Source organism: Bos grunniens, chromosome 13 (genome assembly GCF_055505025.1).
Source record: "Bos grunniens cultivar Pamir isolate PY7600 chromosome 13, Bosgru_T2T1.0, whole genome shotgun sequence".
Taxonomy (NCBI): domain Eukaryota; kingdom Metazoa; phylum Chordata; class Mammalia; order Artiodactyla; family Bovidae; genus Bos; species Bos grunniens.
In genome coordinates, this window is record NC_141177.1 from 21769728 (window position 1) to 21787244 (window position 17517).

The 17517-nt window shown below is 41.5% G+C and overlaps 1 protein-coding gene across 15 annotated transcripts in view; it reads right to left on the reverse strand.

Moving 5' to 3' along the window:
• Nucleotides 1-17517, reverse strand: part of KIF3B (kinesin family member 3B) — a 40006-nt gene that overhangs the window by 18892 nt on the left and 3597 nt on the right. For 3 of the 15 annotated variants that reach the window (XM_086332417.1, XM_086332412.1, XM_086332415.1), the window contains exon 3: nucleotides 15724-15823. The exons of 9 other annotated variants lie outside the window; for them this stretch is intronic. The gene's annotated coding sequence lies outside the window, so the exon portion shown is untranslated. Of the gene's footprint in view, nucleotides 1-15723; nucleotides 15874-17517 lie in introns of all 15 variants that reach the window. 3 more of the 15 variants (XM_086332416.1, XM_086332411.1, XM_086332414.1) reach the window with 1 other exon arrangement.

A 17517-nucleotide genomic window follows, 5' to 3' on the forward strand; every position in this document is an offset into this window, starting at 1 on the left:
TTATCCTATACTACAGGTTGAGGTGGCTGGAAGCTTTATAAAAGCCCAAGTAACCTTATATGCTATGGAACTACCATAACCTCTGCATAGAGCCATTTGGAACTATCTATCTAAATTTAAAATGCAAAGCCCCTTTGATCTAGCAGTTATATTTCTAAGAATTTATCCTACAGATAGAAGGATATCTGTTGTGGCCTCATCTGTGGTAGCAATAGATTGTGGACAACCCCAATTCCCATCAAGAGGGGGTGAGGAAATAAATTTAATATATACTGTGGAATCCTGTGCAGTTGCTAAGAAGAATGTGTTAATCTAAACATAATCCTAAACCAAGACATGCTGTTAAGTGAAAAACCTGGACGAGGAACAGCGTCTATAGCACAGTGTACATACGCATGCTACAGTATTAGAAGCATACGTGTCAAAGTGTAACAGCGGCAACCTCGGGAGGGGAACTACGGGCCAGAGGACACTCAAGAGATCGAGAGAAAGAAAAAAAGCACTTTTCACTATACACTCATTAGCACTGTTTGAATTTCCTATCTTGTACTAATAATACTTTTCCATTCTAAAATCAACTGTGGCTTGTGCAAAATGTGTTCAAATAAACAAGGATGTGGGGTAATGCATCACATAGAAAGCACTTATCCAGTCAATAAATTTTTAAAAATTTGAATGCAAATAAGAAAATAGATTAAGAAATTTTTAAGTAAAAACAAAAAAGAACTTCATTTGGTGCTAAAAACTCATGGAGCAGAAGAAAGGATGATTAGATGGGTTCTCTGGGAAGGGGTAGGGAGCAAGCAAATTAGAGCAAAGAGATACATATGATGATGTTAAACTCCCCAAAACCTCAAACCAAGGGTTTTTAAAAAAACATAATTCTGACTTCCCTGGTGGCGCAATGGATAAGAATCTGCTGCCAATGCAGGGGACACGGGTTTGATCTCTGGTCTGGGAAGATTCCACATGCCACAGAGCAACAAAGCCCAGATGCCACAACTACGGAGCCCAAGCCCTAGGGCCTGAGAGCCGCAACCGCTGAGCCCTGTGTGCTGCAACTAGCGAAGTCCACGTGCCCAGAGCCTGTGCTCCACAAGAGATGCCACCATCATGAGACGCCTGTGCTCGCAGGGGCCTGAGAGCCGAAACCGCTGAGCTCTGTGCGCTGCAACTAGCGAAGTCCACATGCCCAGAGCCTGTGCTCCACAAGGGATGCCACCATCGTGAGAAGCCTGCGCTCGCAGCAGGTGGAGCAGGCCTCACAGCAACCAAGACCCAGCACAGCCAAAAATAAGTAAACAGACAAATAAAATTATTTTTAAAGCAAAAATTATTTTAAAATATATATATATTTTAAATTAAAAACAAACAGGTAATTCACATGATTCTTGATTCAGAAGGTCCTTTGCTGACAGGTCCCTCTCCCTTACCTGTTCTCCAGGCAACCACTTCCTTGCTTACAAGGCACGTATTATTAGATTTTTAATCTTCCTGAATAAGTTTATGCATAGCAAGCTCTATGTATTAATGCACACTTATCCTCTCCTTTTTTACACAAGCATAGTATGTAATACCAGAGAAGGCAATGGCACCCCACTCCAGTACTCTTGCCTGGAAAATCCCATGGACGGAGGAGCCTGGTAGGCTGCAGTCCATGGGGTCGCGAAGAGTCGGACATGACTGAGCGACTTCACTTTCACACATTGGAGAAGGAAATGGCGGCCCACTCCAGTGTTCTTGCCTGGAGAATCCCAGGGACGGGGGAGCCTGGTGGGCTTGCCGTCTATGGGGTCGCACAGTGTCAGACACGACTGAAGCGACTTAGCAGCAGCAGCAGCAGTATGTAATACACAATACGCAGTGTCCTGCAGCTTGCTTTTTTTTTTTACTTAACAACCTATCTTAGAGTTTGTTCCCCTCAGTAAATACAGAGCTGCCCTGTTCTTTATGACAGCAGTAAAACATCCCTCTGTATGGAGGCATTGTAATTTATTTAACCACTACCCTAGCACTTAAGGTGTTTCTGATAGTTTACTATGAAAAACCTAGAACCACATCCTTTCATGTATGGGAAAAAAAATCTATCTGGATCACAGGATATATGCATTTGTAATTTTGATAGATACTTAGAACATGAATTACAGTACTCATTAAGTTGTGAGACTGACCTATTCCTTGCCCATAAAAGGTGGAAAAATGTGAAGCCATGATAAGTCACTCTAGGTATATATGCTGCTAATTAATAAACACAGAGTTGTTATGTTTCTTCATTGATCTTTCACAAAAAATTGTTCTGTTGGTAAGTAAGCACATGGAAATGTGAGAAGTTACTTTTCATAATTCTTCTAATTGTTACATGTAATAAAATAATGTTCTCTAAGAATGAAGAACCACAAGACCTCTTAGCCTCCCTGCATCAGTTTTTATAAGATCTGTAAAACAGGGATAATTCTCCTTCATTTTGGATGATTGTCAGACTAACACTTATAAAGGTGGAAATACTTTGTGAACTAAAATAAAGTCAGATTAAAGTTAACTAATATAGGGACTTCCCTGGCAGTCCAGAGGTTAAGACTCAGCACTTCCACTGCAGGGAGTACAGGTTCAATCCTTGGTGGGGGAACTTTTGCTCACATGCCACAGCATGGCCAAAAAAGAAAAAAAAAAAAATTAGCTAAAACAATTGCATTCAAAACCCTTGTCACAGGGGCATTCTGAAGATTACTGGTGGTGATGGTGGTGGTTTAGTCATTAAATTGTGTCTGCCTCTGGTGACCCCATGGACTATAGCCCACCAGGCTCTTCTGTCCATGAGATTTTCCAGGCAAGAAAACTAGAGTGGGTTGCCATTTCCTTCTTCTGGGGATCCTCCCGACCCAGGGATTGAACCCGTGTCTCCAGCATTGGAGGCAGTCTCCAACATTGCAGGTGGATGGATGCCTTATTGCTGAGCCACCAGGGAAGCCTAATTTTATGCATTAAATATCACTAGACTAATATTTTCTCTTGTTCAATTTGTAGTCATCATCCTTAAAAATCAGTTCAAACTGAGATCCAAATACCTAATCAATGTCCAACTGTGGTGGTTTGCAGTTTAGTCGCTAAGTTGTGTCCGACTCTTGCAACCCCATGGACAGTAGCCTGCCATGCTCTTCTGTCCATGGGATTCTTCAGGCAAGAATACTACAGTGGGCTGCAATTTCCTTCTCCAGGGAATGTCCAATTAAAAGTAAGTATCAAGTCATTTAAAGAAAACCATGTAAAAGGCAGCCTTTCATTCATCACCTTCTAGAAGCTACTAGAATTTCGCCAGATGCTTCGAATCAGATATCAGAATGGCCAGGTTACTGCATCTCCTTTTCTTTTCCAGGGGAATGGCCCCCAAGCTACAGATATGGCTGATCCCTTGCCTATCTCTCCCTCCACTTCAACAAGGGCCTAAAAGCGCTCTAGGTGCCAAGCCCGAACCCCGGCCCCAGAGCCTCCTTTGGGGAGGCCTCTGCTGTAGCACCTGGGATGGTTAGATAAGACCTGAGACTCCAAAGAATAAGAAACATAAGAGGTGGATGGGGAACAGGTCACTGGAGAGGACCGATTCTTCTGCGTTTCATACCTGGGGAGAGGTTTTACCTATGAAAACAATGTGACCCCAAGCCTCTCTAATAAAACGAAAAAGCCTGCAGCAGGCTTTCATGCAGGTCTTGATGTTCAGCTGCTTCTGTTACAGCCCTGTATATTTTTGAGTTCTCCAAAACAATAAAAACAAAGGAATGATAATGACCCACAGTAACCTTAAAAAGCTTGTAAAAAGAAGGAATTCCCAAAGTCTGAGTCCACTTAATTAAATCTCCTTGACTTGGAACACAGAACATCATTTCTTTTCTGAACTCACCGAGCTTGGCTGAACTAGTCATGTACTACTGACATATTACTTCAGGAAGATGGACTAATTCAATTTCCTGCCACCAGAGCTTAAAATCTTGCTGTGGGTCCTCCTCAAAGGAGAGGGTTTTCTTGGAAGGATGCCCTGATAGTCTTTATTACCTTCCTCCTCCCTCTTCTGGTCTGTCTAATTACAGTGATAAATCTTTAAAGGAACTCACAGCATTGCCAGGAAAGGAGAAACCACAGGTCAAGCAGCTCAGCATCTTTATCCCGAACACCTCTTCTGCTTGAACTTGTCATCCCATTGTTAACAACCACCGTTAGAATGGCTACTACCCATGAAAAATTGAGTCTTTGTCCAACTTCATCTCTTTTGTCCGTGAGGAAATCAGTTGCACATTTCTCAGGGAAACCACTCTCTTCCAGAATCTTTCGTGTTTGGATTCACATACTCTCACCTGTGCTGTCAAGGAGTCCATGACAAATTCTAGAACTAGGTGTGGATTTGGATTATCAGTAACTACTGGCTTCCTATAGAGATTCTAGAACACAGGTCACAAACTGGTCACATTCTACCTGAAGCCATTTTTATTTGGCCCTATCATTGTCTAAAAAAAAAAAATAACAAAACAAACCCCCCAGCAACTCTACCTCTCTATCTGTATATGCCTTGGTGAAAAACCTTTGCACATATGCACAAGGAAACACAGAAAAGGATGCTTCTTGCAGCATTGCTAAAATAGTAGAAAACTGGAAACAACCTAATCATCCATTTATAGAGGAACTGAAAAATAAAAGATCGTACATTCATGCTACAGATATTACACTATTCAGTATTTAAAATGAATAAATTGGAGCTGCTGCCGCTGCTAAGTCGCTTCAGTCATGTCCGACTCTGTGCGACCCCATAGATGGAAGCCCACCAGGCTCCCCCGTCCCTGGGATTCTCTAGGCAAGAACACTGGAGTGGGTTGCCATTTCCTTCTCCAATGCGTGAAAGTGAAAAGTGAAAGTGAAGTCGCTCAGTCGTGTCCAACTCTTAGGGACCCCATGGACTGCAGCCTACCAGGCTCCGCCATCCATAGGATTTTCCAGGCAAGAGTACTGGAGTGGGGTGCCATTGCCTTCTCCATAAATTGGAGCAGGAGTCAGTAAATGACACCCCACAGGCCAAATCCAGCCCACAGCCAGTTTTTGTAACAAAGTTTTATTGCAACACAGCCATACCCCTTTGCTTACATATTATCTATGGCTGCATTAGCTATAAAATAGCAGAGCTGAGTAGCTGTAGCAGAGACAGTGTGGCCCACAAAACCTAAAATCCTGATCTGTCATAGAAAAAGTCTGTCAACTCTGAATTAGTTACATATATTTACATTGATAAATAAACAGGTTGAGACTTTCCTCGTGGTCCAGTAACTAAAACTCTGTGCTCCCAACACTGGGGACCCAGGTTTGACCCCTAGTCAGGAAACTAGATCCCACATGTTGTAACTATAAAGATTTCACATGCCAACTAAGACCTGGCACAGCCAAATAAATATTTTTTTTAAAAAAAAGAAAGAAAACAAACAGGTTGAGTGAAAAAGCAAGCTGCAGAATGACAATTATGACTAAAAAATTAGAAAACAATATGTTCATGGATTTGCATTTATGTATATGTAAGTATCCCCAAAAATGGAATAGAAGGATATACAATAATTTAGGATAGTGCCTGCTAAAACTGGACAGTGAAACACAGAGAATGGAGCAAGAAATGTAAAGAATTTTTTAATTTTACCTGTAATACTTTATCATTTCTCTTAAAAACAAATAGAAACAGGTTATGAGGCTTAAAGCAAATAACAGAAAACATTAACAACTGTCAATTCTGCTTCCTATATTATTCTCTGAATGTTTAAGATTTCTGAAAAAAAAAAAAAAAACTAAACTAAAACAAACAAAAAACCAATAGCGATTTCACATTAAAACAGACAGGTTTTCTGCTTCTCTGAAAGAATGGGAATATCCTGATGGCCCCTGGCCCAGGCCCCAAGTGCCAGCAATGAGAGCTGAATGACAGCTCAGCCACCCAATGATGGGCCCAGCCACCGAATCCTCCCCAACCCACACTTTCTACTGTCTCACACCCAGCATGCTTTGCTTATCTACATTTCCTGCCTGGCTCCTGTAGGCATCTCTTGTCTATGACCAAATTTATGTATGCACACTCAGTCGTGTCCGACTCTTTGCGACCCGGTGGACTATAGCCAACCAGGCTCCTCTGTCCATGGAGTTTTCCAGGCAAGAATACTTGAGCAGGTTGCCATTTCCTACTTCAGGGCATCTTCCTGACCCAGGAATCAAACCCGTGTCCTTTGTATCTCCTGTGTCTCCTGCAATGGTAGGTGGATTCTTTACCACTGTGACACCTGGGAAGCCCTTGCCACGCTAGTCCATCTTTTTAAATGACACTTACCAAGGCTCTGTAATGACATGGAATATGCTTAGCATAAATGAAAAAGCAGTTTACAAAATTGAATACAAGCAATCCCAATTGTATAAAAATAAGACACACATCACAACAGCAGTAGTGGTCCACTCTGTGAGACGGGACTGCATACAGGAGATCTTCCCTGGTCCCTCAACCTTTCTATATTTTCCACATTTTCTCTAACAAGCATGTGGTATCTTTAAATGGGAAAAAAATAAAGGTCTGGCAATTCTCTAGGCTAGTCACTGTTCCTTGCAGGAACAGCCCTGCAAGGAGGGGTACCCTGTGGGTACACAGTGCATACTAATACACCTTTAATGAATGCATTCCAACGCAGTGTCCTCTAAGGTCAGATCAGGTAAACACCTGCCAACTGCCTGGCCTGGAGTTCAAGGACTCGGAGTGTCTGAAAGGCAGCCCAAGCCATAGATCACAGAGCCTAGCAGAAAAGCACCGCAACACTCAGACAAGAAGATAAAAGTGACGCCCTATTAACCCGCCCAAACCAAGTTCGTGTGCAGCTTTCTCTCAGGGGAAGCAGCTGTTTCTACTCTGTATCCACCTCATCACCATCAACATGACTCTCTTTCGTAACTGCTGCTAATTGTTCTGAAGGATCAGGACTCCTTGTTTGCCAATCCCTGAACCAATATCAAGAGAGCAAGCTCAACTCTGGGTCTACGGTTCCCATGATGGCCAGTTATCAAAATGGGAATGACACAATTTTCACAACAAGATTATCCATCTCCAATTGAAAAAATAACATCCCTGCCTGGAGAACTTTTAAAAGGACATGGAATCTGTGTTGAGAGAATAGTTCTATATCTGCTTCTATGTACATAAAATATATCTGGAGGAATGCGCAAGAGCCAGATAACAACACTGGTTGCCTGTAGGGAAAAGAGCTGGGGAGCTCAAGGCCACGAGCCGAAGGGAGGCTTTACAGTGTATATCCTTCTATACCTCTTGAATCATGTAAATATATTACCCAGTCTTAAAATCAAATTAGGGGAGGAAAAAAGATGGAAAATTTTTGTGAAATTAACTAAACTACATCCAGATGTTAAAACTCATTTTCTTTTCATCTATCCACTTTCACTGACCACCACGAATATAACGTAATAGAATGTTTTAACTGATGAACAAGGGCCCTAGGAGTAAAGCTACTTGTTCCCACTTCTTGGGGAAGTGTCATAAAAGAGCTTCTACGAGGTCTACAGCCATGGAGTCTTTAACGTTCTAATGTCAATGTTACGTGTCATGTAGCCTCAGCCATAAAAGGCATTTAGAACAAACACATCAAAATAATAGACTAATAATATATATTCTGTTATTACGGGCACTGTTTATAAACATAAGGGAATCTTTTTTTGTAAGCCAAACAGTTGAGTGCTCTGTCTAAACACTTTCAAACTATCTCTTACAGTACATATAAGAGCCACAGCATTTCAAACTGGCACAAATTATTTAAGGGCATTTGAGCAATCAATATCAAAAAACTGAAGGGATTTCCATGACAGTCCAATGGTTAAGATCCCACACATCCAATGCAGGGGGCACAGATTCAAACACTGGCTGGGGAACTAAGATCCTGCATGTCACACAATACAGCTAAAAAATATATATATATACATATATATATAAAAACACTGAAATGCAATACTTGAAATGTAATACTCCCTTGAAACAGCAACTCCATTTCTAGCTACTATTTTAAGGCCATCAGTGAATAACTGAATACACGTGCAAGATGTACATACACCTTTACGTTTATCTCAGCTGCATCTCTGACCACTTAAACACTCATTGATAAGGAACTGGCTAGATTATGACATATCTCTACAATGGGAAATTATGCAATCATTAAGAATGGTAATAAACCTCTAGGTACTTACACAAGGGAAGATGTTCACGACATCTTTTTGGGAGGAAAAAAGCAGGCTACCAAACAGGACAGTTACTATGACGCAATTCATGTCTACATGTGCATGCACAAGCGCAGAGACAGATGTGGAGGAAACTGTGCAAAGACAAGACACACCATTCAAGCATGAACTTGAACATTCAGCAGGTCAGGACTTGAAATTCTGCTCTGCCACTCAGCTATAACATCTTCAGAAAGTTACACTGTCATAGCTTCTTCTATAAAATGGAATTAGTAACACCACCTACCATAAGTAACTGTTATAAGGATTAAGTAAGCTAATAAATGTTAAATGCTCAGTCTAGTCCAAGATGTATAATAAACCCTCAAGAAAGGCAAATAATATTGATCTCTGGGGGTGAGCTTGCAAATTACTGTTTTTGCTTTCTTTGGCCTTTGTGATAAGTATGTGTATTTTGTTTCTTACAATCAAGCGGGGAGATGGCAATAAAAATTTTTTCTTTGGGGGAAAAAGGTCTAGTACCTTGGTTTCAGCTTACGTGTCTTAAGATGACAGACTACTTATCTGGAAAGAAACCTAGAAAGGTCACAGACAAGAAACATGATTACACAAATGCCTGGCATTATGGCAATTACAAATTGTCGCCATGAGCTCCGTCATTTGATGACCCCAACAGGCAAAGAAAGAAAGCGTTTATCTAGTGGGGAAAAGAGGCAAAGAAACCAAAACATTCATAAACAATATATTCAAGTCTAGGGGACACTAATTCAGAATCAATGTGGGTCTGGGGCTTCCTTGTATTCAATAGTCACGACTCATTAAGCGCTTAATGTATATACCTCTCCTAATCCTCAAAATCACCTTTTGAGGAATAGGTATTAACCTTATTTTAAAAACAAGGATGGGAGGCTCAGAGAAATTTATTGGCTCAAGGTCACAGCAGTTAAACGGTACAGTCAGGATTCAAAACCAGGTTGTCTTATTGAAAAACTCTAAACTTACTAAACATATACACATGCATATACATGTGCGTCAATATATGCAGAGATTAAAACAATTCAAGTTGTATATACAGTGAACAAATAAATCTTCCTCCCACCCTTGGGGAGATACTTGAAGCATTTGCAAACATTAATATATGATATATTCATGCTTAATATATCTTAACTAATATAAACACTGCTTCCCCACTTTTAAAATTGAGGTGTGAGTATGTATCATCATTCTCTATCTTACTTTATAGATCTTGGAGAAACCTCCCATTCCTCCAACCCTCACCCCTGTCCCCACCTTTTAAGTAGCTGCTTAGATACCACAGTACAGTTGCCTGATAATGTCTTTGATCAGTCCCCCACTGAGGGAAACTCCAGCAGTTTTCGGTCTTTGCAAAAGTTTTTGGTCAGTGCAACAATGCTGCGGGGAATGTCCTGAGCACTGGGCTTCCCAGGTGGCTCAGTGGTAAAGAATCTGCCTGCCAATGAAGGCGATGCAAGAGAGGAGGGTTTGATCCCTGGGTCTAGAAGATCCCCTGAAGGAGGAAGAGAATACTCCAGTATTCTTGCCTGGAAAATTCCATGGACAGAGGAGCCTGGAGGGCTACAGTCCATAGCGTTGCAAAGAGTTAGACATGACTGAGCATACACCACGAATGAATATACCTTTAACTATATGTGGGGGTTCTTAGCAGAAGCTACTGCTAGAGGTTTAAAGGCTATGCATGTCCTTTTGACAGAGGGCACAGTCTTACCCACTCCCTTGGCTATACCATTTATCCTCCCAACCATAGGGCACCCACCGCCCACACGACCCCAACATTCAGGGCTAATGCTCTGAACTACCACTAAGCTATGAAGCTGGAAGAGCCTGCCTGCCAGGAACTTCTTGTTCCATGTACTGATCCAGCAAAGAAATGAAACAGTCTCTCTGCTTAAAATTTATACTGTGATGTCAGAAACTTCATCAACCAAATACAACATTTGGTCCTTGAGTAGGACTCTTTTCTGGATCTTGATTTGAACAAATTGATTATTAAAAATATATAAGACCATCAAGAAACTTCAAACCCTGAACATCAGATGATGTTAAGGAACTATCATTACTTTTTAGGTGTAAAAACGGTATTTTTTAAAGAAGGTTCTTACTCTTGACAGATACACACAAAAGCATTTTCAGATAAAAGTGACATGCTGTCTGGAACCAAAATAATCAGGGGTGAGGTCAGTGGGGTGGATAAAACGTCACAGGTGAACCAGAACTGCCGTGTGCTGATAACTGCTGGACCTGGGTAATGGGTTCACAGTTCATTATACTGTTCTATTTTTATGTATGCTTGAGTTTCCAAAATGGAAAAAAAAACAGATTGCCTTCTGACCAGTGGCACTTTTTTTTTAACTTTTAAGAAAATTTTAACTGTGGTTAAAAAAAAAACCCCACATATTATAAAATGTACCCTCGATACCAGTTTTAAGTGTATAGTTCAGTAATGATATTCACAGTGTTGTGCAACAGATCTCTAGAACTTTTTCATCTTGCCAAACTGAAACTCTATACCTATCAAACAGCAACTCCCCACCTCCCTGTCTCCCCAGCCCCTGGAAACCACCATTCAACCTCATGGTTCATCCGTATTGTAGCATGTGACAAGATCTCTGTCTTTTATAAGGCTAAATAACACCCCATTGTAGTATATACCATATTTTCTTTATCCATTGATATGGCCATGGACATGCGGGCTACTTGCACTTTTTGGCTATTGTCAATAATGTTGTAGTGATGATGAGTGTACACAATGACTTGTCCTTTTAATCAGACAGCCAGGCAGCTGGGCAGAGAGCCACAGCAAATTCTGTATTTGAAGGAGGGAGGTGGCCTGGAATAACAAAAAAGAGGTTCAGACACACCAGGGATTGAAACCCAGTCCAACCATTCCCAGCTCTGGGACTCCATGCAAGTTCCCTCACCCCTCTGAGCCTATTTCCTCCTCTGCAAAATGGGACTATCATGAATGCCTGGCTACGTGGGGTTGTGTGAGGATCAGAGGAGGACAGGCATGATGATGCCTGGCCCACAGGAGGTGCCTCTGCCCTGACCCAATTTACGGGAGTAAAAAACCTTGGAGATTGGAGAGAGAAGCAACATGACAGACTGAGATAATCAGCAGCAAAGTAAGCAGAAACCAGGGTGACCTGGCTCCAAAGTTCATGGCCTTTTTTCCACACCAGCATGTCCTAAATGTCAGTCACCTGACTTCACAGTTTTTGCCATATCCATACACTACCTGTACTATTATTGAGTTAAGGTTTTGCATTAAACCTACTTTTAACACACGTTTCTTTTTATAAGAAACTTTCTATCACTACCATAAATGGAAAACCAGTATCACTTGTTGTAAAAGGAAGGTAACTGAAAATAAATATAAGGACACACAACAGTGTTACTAAATTCAAACTAAATAACTGCAGCTTACCTAAGGCCCCAGAACTGATCTCTCTCGGTTAGAAAGGGAACTTAGCACACGTTAAGAAAGACTGGAACCACATACTCTTCTTGACATAGTCAGAAGAGCCAAAAGAGTTTCAGAAGGAATAACTCTCAAAGTGTCAACTCAACAGAATTTAGGATGTTGTATCGGAGAGTCACCTAAAATCTTCCCCCGTCCCACCTGGTTTAACCCCTAGAATCTAATCCCATCTAAATCCTCAAAATCAGAGTCCCATTATCAACATCTCTGGTGATTCTGGTGTGTACATTAATGTCAGAGCAGCTGCCTACATATGCTACCTTTATAGTAAACAGTTTCCAAAGTTGATCAAACAGAATATCCCATAAATCACAGGATGTTTCAGTAATATAATGAATTGGCTACATTTTAAAAATTCCTTTCTGGAAGTCCATCAAAAATATCATGGTTCACTGTCTGATTCCATAAAGACATGCTTGCTCTCACAGCTCATCCACTGCACAAAACTGATAACGTACATATAGTATTTCTGGTTAATGTCACCAGCCAATAGTCTGTTCAGAGAATGAAAGGTTTAAATGTTAAAGTCTCATGTTCTGAGTCCTACTCACAAGGAATTCTGTATCAAAAAGAAAAACAGGGACTTCACTGTAGTCCAGGGGCTAAGACTCCATGCTCTCAATGCAGGGGGCCCAGGTTCAATCTCTGGTCAGGAAACTAGATCCCACATGCCACAACTAAAAATTCTGCGTGCTACAATGAAGATTGAAGATCCTGTGTACCGCAACCAAGACCTGGTGCAGTCAAATAATTAGGTAAAAGAAAGAAAAACAGATTAAGGAAACAGCAAAGAAGGCTGACAAAAATTATTAAAAGATACCTTATGGTATGTGAATTATATCTCAGAAGCTTTTTTTTTTTTTAAAGATATCTTTAGAGGGTCCTAATCAAATTTTAAGAAGGAAAAGGTACAGTTTTCCTTTTGAACTTTATAAAGTTCTAACTTTCCCTAAACTAATTTATTTAGAATTGTTCTCTAATGAGGCTGGCAGAGAAGCAAAGATGCTCACCACAGCACTATATGTGATTATTAAAAGCCAGAAACATCATCAGTGCCCACTGCTAGGGAAAATTTACTAGTTCAATATTAGTAAACATGAAAATACGGAAAAATGGTTATGAAACGTTAAATGAACATCTCCAAATGCAAAACTGGAAATACACATTGAGAGCAACTATCTGAAAAGACAACTGCAAGTGGACCAGTAAGCTGAAACTGAATCAGAATACCTTTTTCAAAGGCAATCCCTCCCCACTGAACTATTAATGTCTGCCTTTTCAACTTTGTTTAGACACTATCTTGTTAAAAACATTATTTAGGAGGCTGCCTTTACAATTACTTTTTTTTTTTTTAACAAGGAAAGGATCCAGTTTAAAGAAATCACAAGGGGACTTGCCTGGGGGTCCAGTGGTTAAGACTTTGCCTTCCACTGCAGGGGGTATGCGGAGAAGGCAATGGCACCCCACTCCAGTACTCTTGCCTGGAAAATCCCATGGACAGAGGAGCCTGGTGGGCTGTAGTCCATGGGGTTGCTAAGAGTCAGACACGACTGAGCGACTTCACTTTCACTTTTCACTCTCATGCATTGGAGAAGGAAATGGCAACCCATTCCAGTGTTCTTGCCTGGAGAATCCCAGGGACGGGGGAGCCTGATGGGCTGCCGTCTATGGGGTCACACAGAGTCGGACACGACTGAAGCGACTTAGCAGCAGCAGGAGCAGCAGGGGGTACGGGTTCAATCCCTAGTCCGGGAACTAAGTTCCCATATGCCTCCAGGTCAAAGAACCAAAACATAAAATTCAGAAACAATACTGCAACAAGTTCAATAAAAACTTAAAAAATGATCCTCATTAAAAAAAAAACAAACAAACTTGGACTTCCCTGGTGGTACAGTGGATGAGAATTCGCCTGCCAATGCAGAGGACATGGGTTCGATCCCTGCTCCAGGAAGATTCCATGTGACATGGAGCAACTATGGAAGCCCGTTGCCTAGAGCCTGTGCTCTGCAACAAGAGACGCCACCACCATGAGAAGCCTGAGCACCACGGCTAGAGAGGAGCCTCCACTCTCAGCAACTAGAGAAAGCTTGTGAACAGCAAAGAAAACCCACCGCAACCAAAATATTATTTTAATTTTAAAAACATCATCAGAAACGTAAATACAAACTTATGCAAAGATAATCTTTAAGACGTTCACTGTAGCATTACTCATAGCATTAAGTATTGAAACCAGCCTAAACGACAATGATTAGGGAAACAGGTGAGAACTGCATATCCATGAGATAAAACACATTTAGGAATGCATTTTCCTTTGGACAGTAAGATGATTTAACAGGTAGTTATTTCTGGATGAATCTTAGTTAATCTTTTTAGGATTTTCCTCATTTTTCCTCAGTGGACATTATTTTTATAGTCAGGGGGAAAAATATTAAAAAAAAAATGCTGACAATTGAAGAAATAAGGAGGGAAAAACACCATGTATTTCTTGGGCTAGAATCTAACCTGCTATTGCAGATCTTGCAAAACCCGTAACTATTTCCACCAAGAACTATCTTCTTGCGGTTATCTTAAGTAACTCAAGCTGACGTTTTAGCTTATCTGGATGGAATCTTTTATGATTTACTAGCTAGACTTTTTTGCTTAGGTTATTAAATGTGTTCTAAAGTAATGATTACTGCAGTCCCCTATGCTGCTGGAGACAGTACTATGAGCTTTAGCCTCTGTTTAATTTATATCACACATGAAAGCCTCAAAGCAAGTCCTTCCAGAAACCAGTGCTGAAGGGGATGAAGGACTCCAGGGTGGGTAACAGCATGTCCAGTCTCAGCTCCCAAGAATCTATTACGACTTCTATTTCACTTGGACCCACTTCCATTTCTACACTATGTTCGAATATGACAAAATGCAACTGCTGCAAATATCTTGCCAAAAATTATAAAAATAAAACCACACCCACCACAATTATCACTGATGCTCTCTAATGCAAACTATGATTTAAATAAACCAGCATGCTAAAGATAGACGTGCCTGTGTGTGAAGCGCTCTCCGTCTGCTATCAGTGTAACAAAGTGAGGAGACACAGTGTGTCACCAAGACTAACTGAGCCTTAAACAAGAACATCCCAAGCAGCAATGCAGATGTCTGTGCTGATAAGATGAGCTGACAGTAAGGATCTCTGACTGCCAAGACAGAGCTCTCAAAGCCCCACCCTGGAAGGCCTGGGAGAAAGCACTGCATCAAGTCACCAAGGAAAAGGAAAAGATTACCCAACTCAAAGCTGTCTTTCAGGCAGCGCTGGAAGAGCCTTGGAAGACCACCCCATGTCCATTTTGCCTATACAGATACTGAGGGCCAGAGATGCTGAGTTACTTGCCTTGGGTAACACAGCAAATGGCAGAATTGTGCTTATAATTCATGTCTCCACCCAGATCCCGCTGCCTTTTCACATCAGAATTTCCTGTGATGGTACAGGCTTTGATCAAGAACTCTTTCTAAGATTGCAGAGATAAGGGGATATAGAAAAGAAAATCCCACCCAGCAGACAGGGAGAGCTGAGGCTCAACAAAGGGAATCTTTTGCAATTAGTCAGCTGGTGGCATAGGACTTTAGCCAGCTTCTCCTCATTGGTACAGATGTTATCACCAGAATCTAGAAGCAGTTCAGGCCTGAATGATTCAGAATACAAGCTCACAGTGCCTACCTGCTTCATGTTTCAGGCCTGAGTTAAAGCTAAGAAGAGGGACAGGTAGCCTATCTCACCAATCAGGTTATCTGTCTGATGCCTGCCAGTCAAGTAATTGACATCCAGAATTATATTCAAACACCAAGGGTTTTCCCCCTGATTTCTTCAGTCATTCTATGAAGTCCCTTTTCCTTCATCAGCATTTGAAGTTAGTCACCCAGGTACAAAAGGGAAAGAAAGGCCTTTGACAAGACATCAGGGAGGTGCTGCCCACCTGAAAAACAGATGAATAAGGAGTGGCTGAAGAGCAGTAGACGCGGGGTCAGCAGGCTTGGGTAAGTTATTTGACTTTTCTGTGCCTCTACTTTCCTCTTCTGGAAAATGGGATTCATAACAGTACTCAGTTACCAGGCTGCTGTGAGGACTAAACGAGACAATGCATGTAAAGAAAGGACAGCATTTGGATCAATAAATGTGAGGTATTCCTGTTACAGGTATACCTTGGAGATACTGCAGATCTGGCTCTGGACAACTATAATAAAGCAAATCTTGGAATAAAGCAGGTCACACAAATTTTTTGGTACCCCAGAGCATATAAAAGTTATGTTTACACTATACTGTTGTCTGTTAAGTGTGCAAGAGTATTATGTCTAATGAAACAATGCAATTGTTTAATTAAAATGCAATTGTTAATGTAAAAATACTTTATTGCCCCAAAAAATGTTAACCATCACCTGACAACGCAGGGTTGCCACAAACCTTCAAATTGTAAAAAATGCAGTATCTGTGAAGCACAATAAAACAAGGAAAGCCTGTACTTCTATTACCATTATGTCTGGTTAAGTCCTAGTTTTGTGACTTATTACTGAAGAGGTGCATCACCAGCGTTAATGGACCCAGAAAACACCCTGGGCGTGCGCATCTTGGTAAAATGCAGACTGGTTGACTATATCTAGACATAAATTCTACATTTCTAATAAGCTCTCAGGGCACATGGGTGCCTTGATCATACAGAACAGCCCTGGACCAACAAGGATCTAGCTAGCCCTGCACCTACCAAGTATCTAATATTAGTGACCAAAATGAATGCTCTCTCAATGCTTCATCTGTAAACTAGGTAAAATGCATGTGCCACATGATCTCAACTAACTAAACATTAGTACACAAGAATGTGCAGGAAAGAGCATTCTAAACTGAAAACAAAGCTAGACAAGCGGAGGTGGTAAATTATTAGTCTTACTATTCACAGTGCTGAATCTACAACATTGTGAAGTCTAAATTTACCAAGGCAGTTATTAGCATAAATGAAAAGGCAGCTCAAATTCCCTTGCTTGGAAGAGATACTCCATTCAAGGATGCTCTAGGAATTCTAGCAGAACACAACAGCTTCTCAAGGGATTCCCAAATCAAAAGCTCTGAAACTTTAGAAATGTCATTTGATGGCCAAGAAAGAACCACTATGGCAGGCAGACTGGCCATTTGAGGCACTGAACTTCATAAGTGATTCCATTCTGTCTCCCAGAGTTGGCCAGCCTTCCCCCAGGAACCTTCATCAGCAAAGATCTTGAGTTAGGACAGCAACGCCAACAGCAATGAAACAGATGGGCACTGCCCTGGCACAGCCTGTACCTGCCACTCCACAAGCTGGCAAAGAGCCAGACTTCAAGAACAGTAGGGCTTCTGATGTCCTGGGGGGGCTTCAAACAGATGCACCTGGCTGTCTATCCTGTAGGATCTCCTCCCCAGAGGCTCTAAGTGGGATGTTTATACCTTGTGCCTCTCCTCCAAGGGTTCACGGGAACCAGAGCTAATTCTTCCACACAGGGCACCTTACCAAAAAGCTGTCTTATCATTTTCAAGGCAGATGGCACCAGCAACATCCACCTAATTGCTCAGGCCAAAAACTCAGAAATCATCTATGATTCCTTGCCTCAACCACCATCCCGCTGGTTTCACCTCCACAACACATCCCCAATCCATCCTCTCATACCATCTCTACTGCCAACACCCTAGAAAGCCACCATCACCTCTCACTTGGCCTCTGAGCGACTGTCCAGGCTGCCATTCT